This window comes from Mytilus galloprovincialis, chromosome 3 (assembly GCF_965363235.1).
Source record: "Mytilus galloprovincialis chromosome 3, xbMytGall1.hap1.1, whole genome shotgun sequence".
Classification (NCBI taxonomy): Eukaryota; Metazoa; Mollusca; class Bivalvia; order Mytilida; family Mytilidae; genus Mytilus; species Mytilus galloprovincialis.
In genome coordinates this window covers 66511251-66524579 of record NC_134840.1, presented here as the reverse complement: position 1 = coordinate 66524579, position 13329 = coordinate 66511251, and the positions used below count along the sequence as shown (strand labels likewise).

Below are 13329 nucleotides of genomic sequence, written 5' to 3'. Positions count from 1 at the left end.
CGAAATCAGAGATCAATATTTTGATTAGATTGAAAGATTTGAAACCCAAAGCCAAAGCCATAATAATAACCAGAATCCGAGGGACTATGGGTAATCTAATTGATCGTACACCAAAATGTAAAATTAATAACGCTATGTCATTAGTTGTAAAAAAAAATACACCAATCACAACGAATTGGTGTACGATTCTGTACAATTTGCCAAGAATGTATTACATTCTGAAACGGCGAATTACGCCAGCAGTCTATTGTAAATCAACAGATTATTATAATTTATATTTTATCACAAATATTACATGATATTTGCAAGGAAACATTTTTTTTTGTTTGTTATGGTAATAATATATAAACTGATTAACTGACTCATTGTTGTTGCTTAAGTCCAGTGGCGAATATTAGGTCAAATAAGACACCATACCAAGCAAGTTCAATAGAGGTACTAGAAGAGTGATCTTTATTTATGGTACCTGCATCATGATACATCAATGTAACTTGCAATATCATACTAGTTTGGACATCCGAATTATTTTTTAAAAGTAAAATAAAAGAATTCGGTTACATTTTTGAACTCGGTCAACTTTATAAATTTCTAGGTTGCCAAGGACATAGTGATGATAGGAACAACGCAGTACGGATAGTAAAATTGTATCGTATCAAATGATTCACACGTAAAATCCCAAGTTATAAATGTATCTTTACTTATATCAATGTCATATAGTTTATGTTAAATGTAGTTTAACACTATATATAGTAAGCCTATAAAGTGTATACGTAAAACTGGTATACCGGGCAGTTTGTGTTATATTACATTACATAAGATAACACGCAATCGTTATGCTTGATTGATTGAATAATGGATGCTTATGTTCAGTGGCAAATATGTCCTGCATATTCAAGCAAAAGAAGGAAAAGAAGAAAAAAGAATAATCAAAACAATATGTATATGGTCTTTAAGGTAGATCGATCGAGATGGGGAGATAAGGTGTGCTTTTTGAAAAAGAGAGTGACTTTGATAGTCAGAGATGTTGCGTTGCAACAGTCTACCTAGGAGTTGTTCTAAAGGGTTTTTTTTCCCATTTCGATTGGACTTGGCTGCGTATCTATACCTCTCCGCATCGCTAATAAAACACCCATGTTCACTTTAAAGAGGTTTACAGACGGGTGGGAGGCGTCCAGTGGGTCCATATTTCTATACACGAGTCAACCCTTTGAATATCTAAGGTGATTCATTTAAAACGTTTGTTCATCCCTTTGTATTGCAATTACTCCACAATTTTTGGTCCAATAACACATTAACAAATTTATTTTATGGTACCCAAAAATCTATGATCTTATACTATTTTTATATACATTTTTGCAATTTCTCCGCATTTTTTTATGTCTTCGTCTTATTATATTTTTTGTCAAATAACACGTTTAAAAAACCGAATCGGTCTCAAAAGATATTAATCTCAATTGTTTTTGTTTTTTTCTCAGTACAAATTTTACACAGTGATGATATTTTGGTCCAATAATGTAAACAAATTCATTTTCTGGTCCAGAAGAATATAAATGTGATATATCTAGTTGTGGTTAAAATCAAGGACAAAGTACAAAAACGTGTAAATGTAATACTGAATGATCTTGATAACAATCTGTCAACAAAACAGTGAATCATCTACAAACCGGAAGTAATTTCCGTTATCTTTTGTGAACAGTTCCTACCCCTGGGGTTACAATGTATGTGTTTTCGATTAATATATGACAAGGTGTTTCCCCATTAACCTAATAGGCGTAATACAACAAAAGGACTTAACAGTGATACAAACTGGACTACTTCCAATTGGTATCTCTATTTATGTTAAGTCCTTTTTCGGTAATTATTTTCATTCAAATTTCTAAGCGGAAATATTTCAACGAGTATCCTAAGTTAATAATAATGATTTCCTTACATTATTGTTTATACAAAAGAATCTGTCTAGAACTTTTACACAATGAAAAGTTGTGACTAACTTAAGTATAACAATGCTGGGACTGGATAGAAGCATTAGTTTCGTATGAATCATGCGTTGTTTGACTTAATAAATTACCCAGAACACTTAGCTGCAGTCAGTACAGGGAAAGTACCGCAAATTTAAAGAAAAAATATCGTGCTTCCACTGAGGAACAATATACAAATATATCTTGATCAGAATCCAAATATACTACTTTAGAAAAAGTAATAATATACCAATTATTAAAATGGGCGATAAAAGAAATCTGGACCGCAATTACAAGATCATGAGAAAAACATCCGTTTACAAAATTACAATGTATAAAGGAATTGTATAAAAAAAGAACAAGCGCACAAACCTTACTTTTTTAAGTAAGAAAATTCCAAGGTACTAGAAAAGAAATCTGGACCGCAACAAGATCATGAGAAAGTTATTAGTCTACAAAAACAACAACGTAAAAATGGAAATATATATATAGAACTAGCACAGAAACCCTACTATTTAACTACATTATAACCTTAAAAGTCAAAAGATTACAAGGGACGATAAAAGGAATCTGGACTGCAACATAATCATGAGAAAAACATAAGTCTGAAAAAAAAACCGACTATCTAAAATTGCTATTTCCAGAGAGCTACAGCGGTTACTTCTAACTTTATAGAAAAAAGTAGTAATAAGATTCCAAGTGACGATAAAAGAAATCTGGACAGCAACATGATCGTGAGAAAAAACCCAAGTCTACAAAAACAGCAATCAAAAAAAAACAAATTACAAAATACTACAGACTGAGCAATACGAAGCCAATTTGGGATGAACTTAAAATGATCCGGAAGTAAGAAGATCCTGTTCTACTAGAGGTATCCGTCGATTACCTCACTATAAATGATTAAAAATACGGCAAAGGAAGATTGCTGTTACGATAACTATCCGTAGTCATCTTTCCCACAGGTATATTGTAACGAGTCCCTCGAGTTCTCATAGTTTCCATAAAACTTATGAAGAGACGACTTAAACTTACCAAGACTAAAATCCACGGTTTAGAAACTTCCTTCATTGGTAAAACTTTCAATCAAATCTCACGTTGCTGTACTTATAAAATTAAACTTTAAAAATAAACTTTTTTCTTTTATTGTTCGTGCAAAAATCAGACTGTTAGTTTTCTCATTCTGATATATGTTTTACAGTTGTTATATCAGGACCTTTTATATATTTTACTATACGGTATGGGTTTTTCTCATTGTTGAAAGTCGTACTGTGACTTATATAGTTGTCAACTTCTACGTTATTTTGTACTACAATAGTTCTTACTGGACTGGTATTAAAATTGATTTCGTTATCAGTAAATTAAAATCAAACTTAATATCATTGTTACATATAAATGCACATGTACGGATGGATCTACAATCTGTCGATGACTCTGCCTTGACTTTCCTCCATTGATGTTTGATGTGTACTGATTGAAAAATTCACTCTTATAGATGTATGTTTTTTTTATTAGTTTTTATTGGCTTTGAACTAGCTGTCAGTAACCACGAGTACTATTCTCAGATCTGTACTTAGTGTATTTTTGTTGTTGGGATGTATAAGTACCCGGCCACGTTTACTCTGTAGTTTTGCTGGATGTATTTCTATTTGTATTCATCTAATAGTAATAAGTTAAGCCTTTCCCAACTGAGGTTAATATAGTATGTTCTTATGTTGTACTTTTACACCACTGTACCATGTTTTGGGAACGTTAGTGCCTTCAAACTAGTTTAGCCCCACCCATTCTGTATGTGCCTGTACCAAATAAGGAACCTGTTATTGAGTGGTTGTTCTGTTTTGACGCTTCTAAAATTTGTTTATTGTTTATATTTTTGCACAGTTTGTTCGTGTGTTGTTTCGTTGCACCATTGTCCCAGGTCAAAAAGGGGGGGTAGCGCTAACTAACCTGTTATTTAGTGGATGCCGTTTGTTGTAGCATTTCATTTATGTTTTTTCGTTATTTTGAACATAAAGTAGGACGTTAGTTTTCTCGTTTGAATTGTTTTACATTTGTCATTTCGAAGTCTTTCGTGTCTGATTATGTGGTATTGACTTCACTCATTGTTGAAGGCCGTACGGTGACCTATAGTTGTTAATGTCTAAGTTATTTTGGTCTCTTGTGGACAGTTGTCTCATTGGCAATCATACCACGGTCAGGAGCCTGTAATTCAGTGGTTGTAGTTTGTTTATGTGTTATACATTTGTTTTTTGTTCATTTTGTTTATATAAATAAAGCCGATAGTTTTCTCGTTTGAATTGTTTTACATTGTCATATCGGAGCTTTTTATAGCTGACTATGCGGTATGGGCTTTGTTCATTGTTGAAGGCCGTACGGTGACCTATAGTTGTTAATGTCTGTTATGTTGGTCTCTTGTGGACAGTTGTCTCATTGGTAATCATACCACATCTTCTTTTTTATATTTGCTCATTGTTGAAGTCTTGATCGGTTACCTATATAGCTGTTAATTGTTCTGTCATTTGGTCTTTTGGTCCTTTGTGGAGAGTTGTCTCATTGGCAATCATACCACATCTTTTACTTTTGTACATCTGCATTTAAGGTATGAATATACACCTGGTGTTCAGTGGTTTTAGTTTGTTGATGTGGTCCATAAGTGATTCTCGTTTTTTTTAATATAGATTAGATCGTTGGTTTTCCCGTTTGAATGGTTTTACACTAGTCATTTGTGGTGCCATTTAAAGCTAGCTGTTCGGTGTGAACCAAGGATCCGTGCCAAAGACCAGACTTTGACCTATAATGCTTTACTTTTACAATTTTGACTCGGATGGAGGGTTGTCTCATTGCCACTCATACCACATCTTCTTATATTTATGGACATTCACAACAATAAATCAATAGACTTGCTTAAAATTATGTTTTTTTTTATTTCATATATCAATAAAATATAAAACAAATTCAATAAACGATTTTCAAAAACTATGACATTTATCCTTTATATTATGTCAACTGGCTTTGTATGATATAATTCAAAAGCTCACATCTGAATGTTTAACGAACGTATGCACTTGTGAATTAAAGCTCTATTCTTTGAAATAATAAAAAGGCTCTTTTTATGGTTACAAAATTATGATGTATCTCTGGGCTACATATCATTATCATACAACCCTTTTAATGTAATGAGTATGATAAACTAATAAAATTAACCTTGTAATATTATACATGATATTAAGGTTGGTTTATTAATTGTTTGTTTAACGTCCAGTGACAAATATTTCATGCATATTCTGGACGAGATAGTATTAAGTTGATGTAATATATACGATTGCATGTTTTAACATCATAATCAATATTTAACTTTGTCAAATAAACCAACAATTGTAAACGCTTTAAAATGTTTTCTTTATATTTTTTTTTTTTGTTACAATTTGCATAGATAAAAAGTGATCTCAATCTTGAAACACATGACGATAACTCATTTAACATTGTATCTTTAAGGGGTTTTAAGAATAAAACGATATAGCATTTTCTGATGTTTACGTAACTTATAAAACAATGCAGTCCAAATATAGCAATGAACTCATATTATAGCTTAAGCAAAATTCAATGAAATAGAATACATGTAAAGAAATTTATTTTTATTTTTTTAAGAAAAGAAAAGGCAGGAAATTATTGAAACAATTTTGATAGTTGTCATTAAGATAAACAGAAAAAAAAAGGAAATAACCGAGGACGTTTACTCTTCACAAAACGAATTACGTAAAATTTCAGGATAATATATCGTAAAAACTTTTCTAAGATAATTTCCTTATTATGTCAATAAATAAATGAAAATCAGGGGCGGATCCAGGCATTTTAAAAAGGGGGTTCCTAACCTAGGACAAAGGGGGGGTCCAACTATATGTCCCCATTCAAATGCATTGATCGGTCAAAATAAAAGGGGGTTCCAACACCCGGAACCCCCCCCCCCCCCCCCTGGATCCGCCAATGGAAAATGCATAGCATTTTTAACTCTGATAGAAAATTTCAATAAAAATCCATCAACTATTTGAGATCCAAGATGGCAACTACATGTGTACACCCCAGTTCATAATTATTTATAAATTAACAAGCAAATATAACAAAAATGAAACAAACTATTTACACATATATAAAAAAAAAACTTGGAGATAAAAATAATTCAAACAGACAATTTAATGAAGCAATAGTATGGTATTTTCAATGCTGGTTCATTTTTGGCGAGTATTAATGGAATCGTTGTCTATAAAAACACAATAATTATATCACAGATAATATCATGGAATTTACATGCTTAAAGAACATTTACACATTACACATATAAATACAAATATGAACTTATTTCAAAATGTTTCTTTGAGAAACGATGAACAAAACCATTCTGTCCAGAATGCAGTTTTTAAATATCAAAGTACCACTAGCATGAACTGACTATGCGGTATGGGCTTTGTTCATTGTTGAAGGCCGTACGGTGACCTATAGTTGTTAATGTCTTTGTTATTTTGGTCTCTTGTGGACAGTTGTCTCATTGGTAATCATACCACATCTTCTTTTTTATATTTGCTCACTGTTGAAGTCTGGATCGGTTACCTATATAGCTGTTAATTGTTCTGTCATTTGGTCTTTTGGTCCTTTGTGGAGAGTTGTCTCATTGGCAATCATAAAACATCTTTTACTTTTGTACATCTGCATTTAAGGTATGAATATACACCTGGTGTTCAGTGGTTTTAGTTTGTTGATGTGGTCCATACATGTAAGTGATTCTCGTTTTTAATATAGATTAGATCGTTGGTTTTCCCGTTTGAATGGTTTTACACTAGTCATTTGTGGTGCCATTTAAAGCTAGCTGTTCGGTGTGAACGAAGGATCCGTGCCGAAGAACAAACTTTGACCTATAATGCTTTACTTTTACAATTGTGACTTGGATGGAGGGTTGTCTCATTGGCACTCATACCACATCTTCTTATATTTATGGACATTCACAACAATAAATCAATAGACTCGCATAAAATTACTATCTTTTTATTTCATATATCAATAAAATATAAAACAAATTCAATAAACGATTTTCAAAAACTATGACATTTTCTACAAATGCATAATCTTTATATTATGTCAACTGGCTTTGTATGATATAATTCAAAAGCTCACATCTGAATGTTTAACGAACGTATGCACTTGTGAATTAAAGCTCTATTCTTTGAAATAATAAAAAGGCTCTTTTTATGGTTACAAAATTATGGTGTATCTTTGGGCTACATATCATTATCATACAACCCTTTTAATGTAATGAGTATGATAAACTAATAAAATTAACCTTGTAATATTATACATGATATTAAGGTTGGTTTATTAATTGTTTATATTAAGGTTGATTTATTAATTGTTTGTTTAACGTCCAGTGACAAATATTTCATGCATATTCTGGACGAGATGGTATTAAGTTGATGTAATATATACGATTGAATTTTTTAACATCATAATCAATATCTAACTTTATCAAATAAACCAACAATTGTAAACGCTTTAAAATGATTTCTTTATAATATTTTTGTTACAATTTGCATAGATAAAAAGTGATCTCAATCTTGACACACATGACGATTAAGGTGCAAATATTTTGCAGTCAGTATAAATAATAACTCATTTAACATTGTATCTTTAAGGAAAACGATATAACATTTTCTGATGTTTACGTAAATTATAAAACAATGCAGTCCAAATATAGCAATGAACTCATATTATAGGTTAAGCAAAATTCAATGAAATAGAATATACATATAAGGAAATTTATTTTTATTTTTTTAAGAAAAGAAAAGGCAGGAAATTGTTGAATCGATTTTGATAGTTGTCATTGAAATAAATAGAAAAAAGGAAATAACCGAGCACGTTTACTCTTAACAAAACGAATTACGTAAAATTTCAGGATAATATATCGTAAAAACTTAAATTTCTGAGATAACTTCCTTAATTATATGTCAATTAATAAATGAAAATGCATGCAAATGAATAGCATTTTTGTTTAACTCTGATAGAAAATTTTAATAAAAATCTTTCAACAATTTGAGATCCGAGATGGCAACTACATTTGTACACCTCTGTTCATAATTATAAAGAAACAAGCAAATATAACAAAAATGAAACAAACTATTTACACAAAGATATAAAAAAAAAAAAAAAAAAAAAAACATAAACGGAGATTAAAATAATGAAGCAATAGTACATGTAGTATGGTATGTTCAATGCTGATTCATATTTGGCGAGTATTAATGGAATCGTTGTTCATAACAACACAATAATTATATCACAGATAATATCATGGCATTTTATAAATATACATAAACATATAAATACAAATATAAAATTATTACAATATTTCTGTGAGAAACGATGAACAAAAAACATTCTGTCCAGAATGCAGTTTTTAAATATCAAAATACCACTAGTATGTTGTAAAATTTAAAAAAAAAATGTTTCTTGAAACAAAATGACCAATCCTTTACTGGAAGACTTCTTAATCATTCATTTATTTCTGCATAGTTTTTAAGATCATGATTGTCAAGCAAAAACCTACATTTCGTAACACAATAAGCCTAAATGCTTTAGATGACGTGTTTTAAATGCAGAGATTATAAATATTCATAAAACTTGTTTAAAATGAGTATTTAAGTAGTTTCATATGTGTAATCATTTCAATGATCAGTTAGAAATGTGGTGTATTATAATCATGACATAAGTTATCTCTGTGTATATTACATTTTGTATGATAGATGCATAGACTTTTAATAAATAAAAGTTTAAATTACGGGCGTACCTATATTGCTTTGAAAATATTCAAATAAGAGGAAATTAAATTTTATTACAAAAATACAACTAGTCACACAGAAAAACAAACAAAAACAAGCTATTTCTATTGATTTAAACAGAACACAAGTATGAATTATCGAATTTGCAACATTACAAACCTGTATAAATCATACAAAAGTCATCCTGCCAGATTAATATTTAAAAAAAAAATGTTTTCATGTTTCGTTCGTTTTCTTCTATATTTTCTATGCCTCAACATGTTCATCATATGACATTTATTTACATACTTTATTTTGGTGGAGACCATGATAAACACATTGCCACATATTATTTTCATTTGCCCTATTGTCTGATTGGTCATGATAGGACTTGCCAACTTTATGTGTACCAGTTAAAAACAAATATCAAACATCGAGGATAAATGTCGATAAGTTGCAAGGCTATGTTTACCATGTCATTGAGTTGGTATTGAAAACTCAAACAAAATACTAAATACTATAGTAATACAGTAATATGTTCTATGATTTGTGCAACTGAACAATTTGCATTTTGTTTAAAATAACATTGCGTTCCAATAAGTTTAAGTTTGTGGATGTTGCGCGTATGATTGTTCCTTTATTCAGGTTTATAGTTTTGTGAATTTCAAATGGGTCTCCAACGTTGGGCAGCAGAGTAATTTTACGACATTCGTCATCTTGGAAGTTGCCATTTTGGAATTTAAGACAAGCCATAAACCGGTAATAACTACCTTTTGTTTCAGATCTTGGCGCACGTGTTGTCAACGTCATTGTCATCATGTACAGACCAGATTCGTGTATTACGATCTCCGTATTTGCAGTTTTCGCCAAATGCAAAAATGATGGATTGTTTGAAGATTCTGCAGACAACATTCTAAAACCAAGGGATTCTGAAGAAAAAAAATAATAATGATTAGTCCAAACAATTACTAGCTTGTTTCAGTTTTGTCCAGTGGCAAACAAAAGTCATCCTGTATTGATATTCTTCCATTGATTTTTTTCTTAGCTGTCAATTTGAATGTAACACATCTTGGTCGTGCAAAAATAGCTAACAACCTATCATTACATACTGCGACTAGCTTTTAACTATACTGTTCACTTTCGCTTTTTTAGTTTAGTGTATTGTTTCCTAATACCGTCCCTGGTTTTACTACAACTCGACAAACTGAGAATTTAATTTTAAGTATCATCTTCCTAATTTTATCTTGAAAGTTAAACAATAAATTTAAGTGTGTTCGTTGGTTTTTATTTTTTTTGGTGCGAAGGAAAGAAGGTTGTCAAAAACAGCAATTTGTTATTTTTTTCCTAGCCTGTATGATAGTTTCCGACCAATATGTATTTTTACTTTCTCGCATTTAAATATATCGTCACGTATATATATATATATATATATATATATATATCATATATGTTGTGATACCATGGTAATAAAGATGTAAAGAGATTCCAAATGTTCAAAGATCATCATATGTAAAGTGATTTCAAATTGTAGAAGATTTAATGAGATTCCAAAGGTACTCCTAAAGGGTAAAAGATGGATAGAGATTCCAAATAATACAAAATAATTTTGATTTTTTACAATCAAAATTGTACATTGACAATACAACATTTTTTTGTTATGTATACATATACAGTAAATAATTTATAGATGTACACTCACGTTTCTAAGAAAACTGACAATGTGTAGTATTAAAAGTTTTAAAATTGTCTCAGTCGATGATTTTGGTTGGTAAAATTTAAATGAACTTTTTGTAATTTGATGTTTTCATCTTTTTAGAACTTTTTTTTTAAAGATTCACTGACATGCACATAATATATCATACTATCAATTACATAAGAGTTATTTAATATGTAAATATCGCGATAACAAACAACTGACCTCCTTCTGATCGGTCTACATCGATACTAATTTCTTGGAACTGCACTCGGTGGCTCTCTTTTTCTAAAACAAAAAATAAGGAATTGAGTACAACAGATGAAAGTGTATAATAGATAAAAGGGAACCTTTTCTGAGTACAGCAGATGAAAGGAATCTTTTCTGAGTACAACAGACGAAAGGAATCTTTTCTGGGTACAACAGACGATAGGAATCTTTTCTGAGTACAACAGACGAAAGGAATCTTTTCTGAGTACAACAGACGAAAGGAATCTTTTATGAGTACAACAGACGAAAGGAATCTTTTCTGAGTACAGCAGACGAAATGAATTCTTTTCTGAGTACAACAGACGAAAGGAATCTTTTATGAGTACAACAGACGAAAGGAATCTTTTCTGGGTACAACAGACGGAAGGAATCTTATGAGTACAACAGACGGAAGGAATCTTATGAGTACAACAGACGGAAGGAATCTTATGAGTACAACAGACGAAGAGAATATTTTATGAGTACAACAGACGAAAGGAATCTTTTATGAGTACAACAGACGAAAGGAATCTTATGAGTACAACAGACGAAGAGAATATTTTATGAGTACAACAGATGAAGGGGTATAAGAGATAAAGGGAATCTCATCTGAGTACATCAGATGAAAGAAATATTTACTGTTTACAACATATAAAGGGAATCTTTCCATATACATTTGCATATTCTTGAGACTTCATATGTGCTTGAAGGGTAAAGTTTAAAAGGTTGTTTAGTTTTTGCAGAATAAAATATATAATGACAAATATATTCTCAGTATTGCCTAGACAAATTTACCTGGAAGACAATTGTTTCAATTTTGAGATAAACAATTCTACGAAATGTCATTGTTTATAATCTATATTTTTAAAGACAATAGTAATTATAATGTCCGTAGTTGAGTTATATAATGTCCGTATGGGGTTCAGTATCGGGAGACACGCAATGAACGAAAATATATTAACCAAACTAAATATATAAGTGAATCCATAACTAGGGTGGGGGTAATGTATTTATTGAAATTACCTGTTCCTTCTTCTATCTCTGCAGTAACTGGTGATGCCTGTTAAAAAATATAACAATTTTTAGTATTGCCATTTTTTTTTCATGCAAATAATATGTATGAGAAGAATGTTTTTTCATTTTCTGATTAAAAATATATTTGAGCTAAATAAATATATGATATACAGAGATATAGTCATGAAGAAACAACTTATCAAATAAAACGAAGATTAATCAATTGCTCCCTAGTGCATGTAGTGTTAGAAGACTTTTTCTTCAAAACAAGCGATAAAAGATTTAAAATAATTGCTCCCTATAAACAACTGTTAGAAGACTTTGACCGATTTCTTCATAACAATTAAAGTGATAGAAGATTTAAAATAATTGCTTCCTATAAACAAGTGTTAAATATGTCACTGACATTAAAATAACGACAAGGTAATAAAATAACTTGTATGGTGACTTTTAACAACTGACAAGGTTGTTTTGACTGCGAAATAATTCACCATGAATGAAATGTTTGTTAACAAATTATTATCTGTTGTTGTTCAATAAATCAGTGCATGTATTACATGTTCTTTGCTGTTTTTTTTTTTTTTTGTATTTTGCGTTTATTTGTATAGTTAACTTATCATTTGTTAATTTAAGAGAACATAAGAAAATTCTAGACACGAGGATATCTTTTGGTTGTTTGTGTCTCATACTCTTTTGCATTTCTATAAAACTGTACAATACATAACTAAAGTTGATATAACATTACTATGTACATCTCATATACCTATAATAAACAGCTTACAACAAATGTCAAAAAAATAAGATTCATTCGAACCTTAATCTTCAATTCTATCATTTGACTTTGATACCTTGTTTTATGTGAATATTTTTGTATCAATATTTAATCTTTATACTCGTGATTGTGCCGATTAAAAAGAAAAACATACCTTTGATTCAGTGCTTTTCAGTTTGGCATCTTTTCCAACACAACACATTTTGTAGTCTTCTTTATATGTAATGATGTCTTCGGCTTTGACAATATCACAGGAATAACAAAACAACACACCGTGATTGTGGTTTGGACTCTGTTTTTGTTGGACATGACTATACACAGCAAAAGACAATGCTCCAGCAGCTAATAAGAAAATAAAGAAACCACAACTACAGATTGCTATCCAATGCTGTCGCCTTTGTTTTTTCTTTTTAAGTCTTTGTCTTATTTTGATTTGTTTATCGTCTGTGAGTGAAGTTTCTTCGTCGTCTGGTGTTTCTGGTGGTCGAAGGTCAATTCCATCATTGGAACCACAGCCACAGGCACCATTTTTGGCAAAATGTACACTTTTTGTTCCAGTTTCTGAACGTCCGTTTATCGTTTCTGGTCTCAGTGGTTTATGTGGCTTTGTACCATCGACATCATCTGACAAATCTTCACAGTCCTCGACTTTCTGAACATTACTTCTCTGTCGAACAAACGAAGGTCTTGCAGTTGTCGGTTGGATATTTTCGCGACCCATTGACTCATTTACTGGTTTCACTGTTTCGTCTTGATGGTAACCATTAATCGGCGATGGCATTTTTGAATTATCAATCATGAAAAATACATTTTTCGTCAAAATATTGCCGTGATAACTTTTAAACT

The 13329-nt window shown here is 30.9% G+C and overlaps 1 long non-coding RNA gene across 1 annotated transcript; it reads right to left on the bottom strand.

Annotated features, from left to right (window-relative positions):
- Positions 1-8979: 8979 nt before the first annotated feature.
- LOC143068682 (uncharacterized) lies at positions 8980-13329 on the bottom strand. The gene is made up of 4 exons (XR_012976231.1): positions 12638-13329; positions 11721-11757; positions 10674-10736; positions 8980-9684 (listed from the first exon to the last, which is right to left on the bottom strand). It is a non-coding gene; the product is annotated as an uncharacterized LOC143068682 (long non-coding RNA).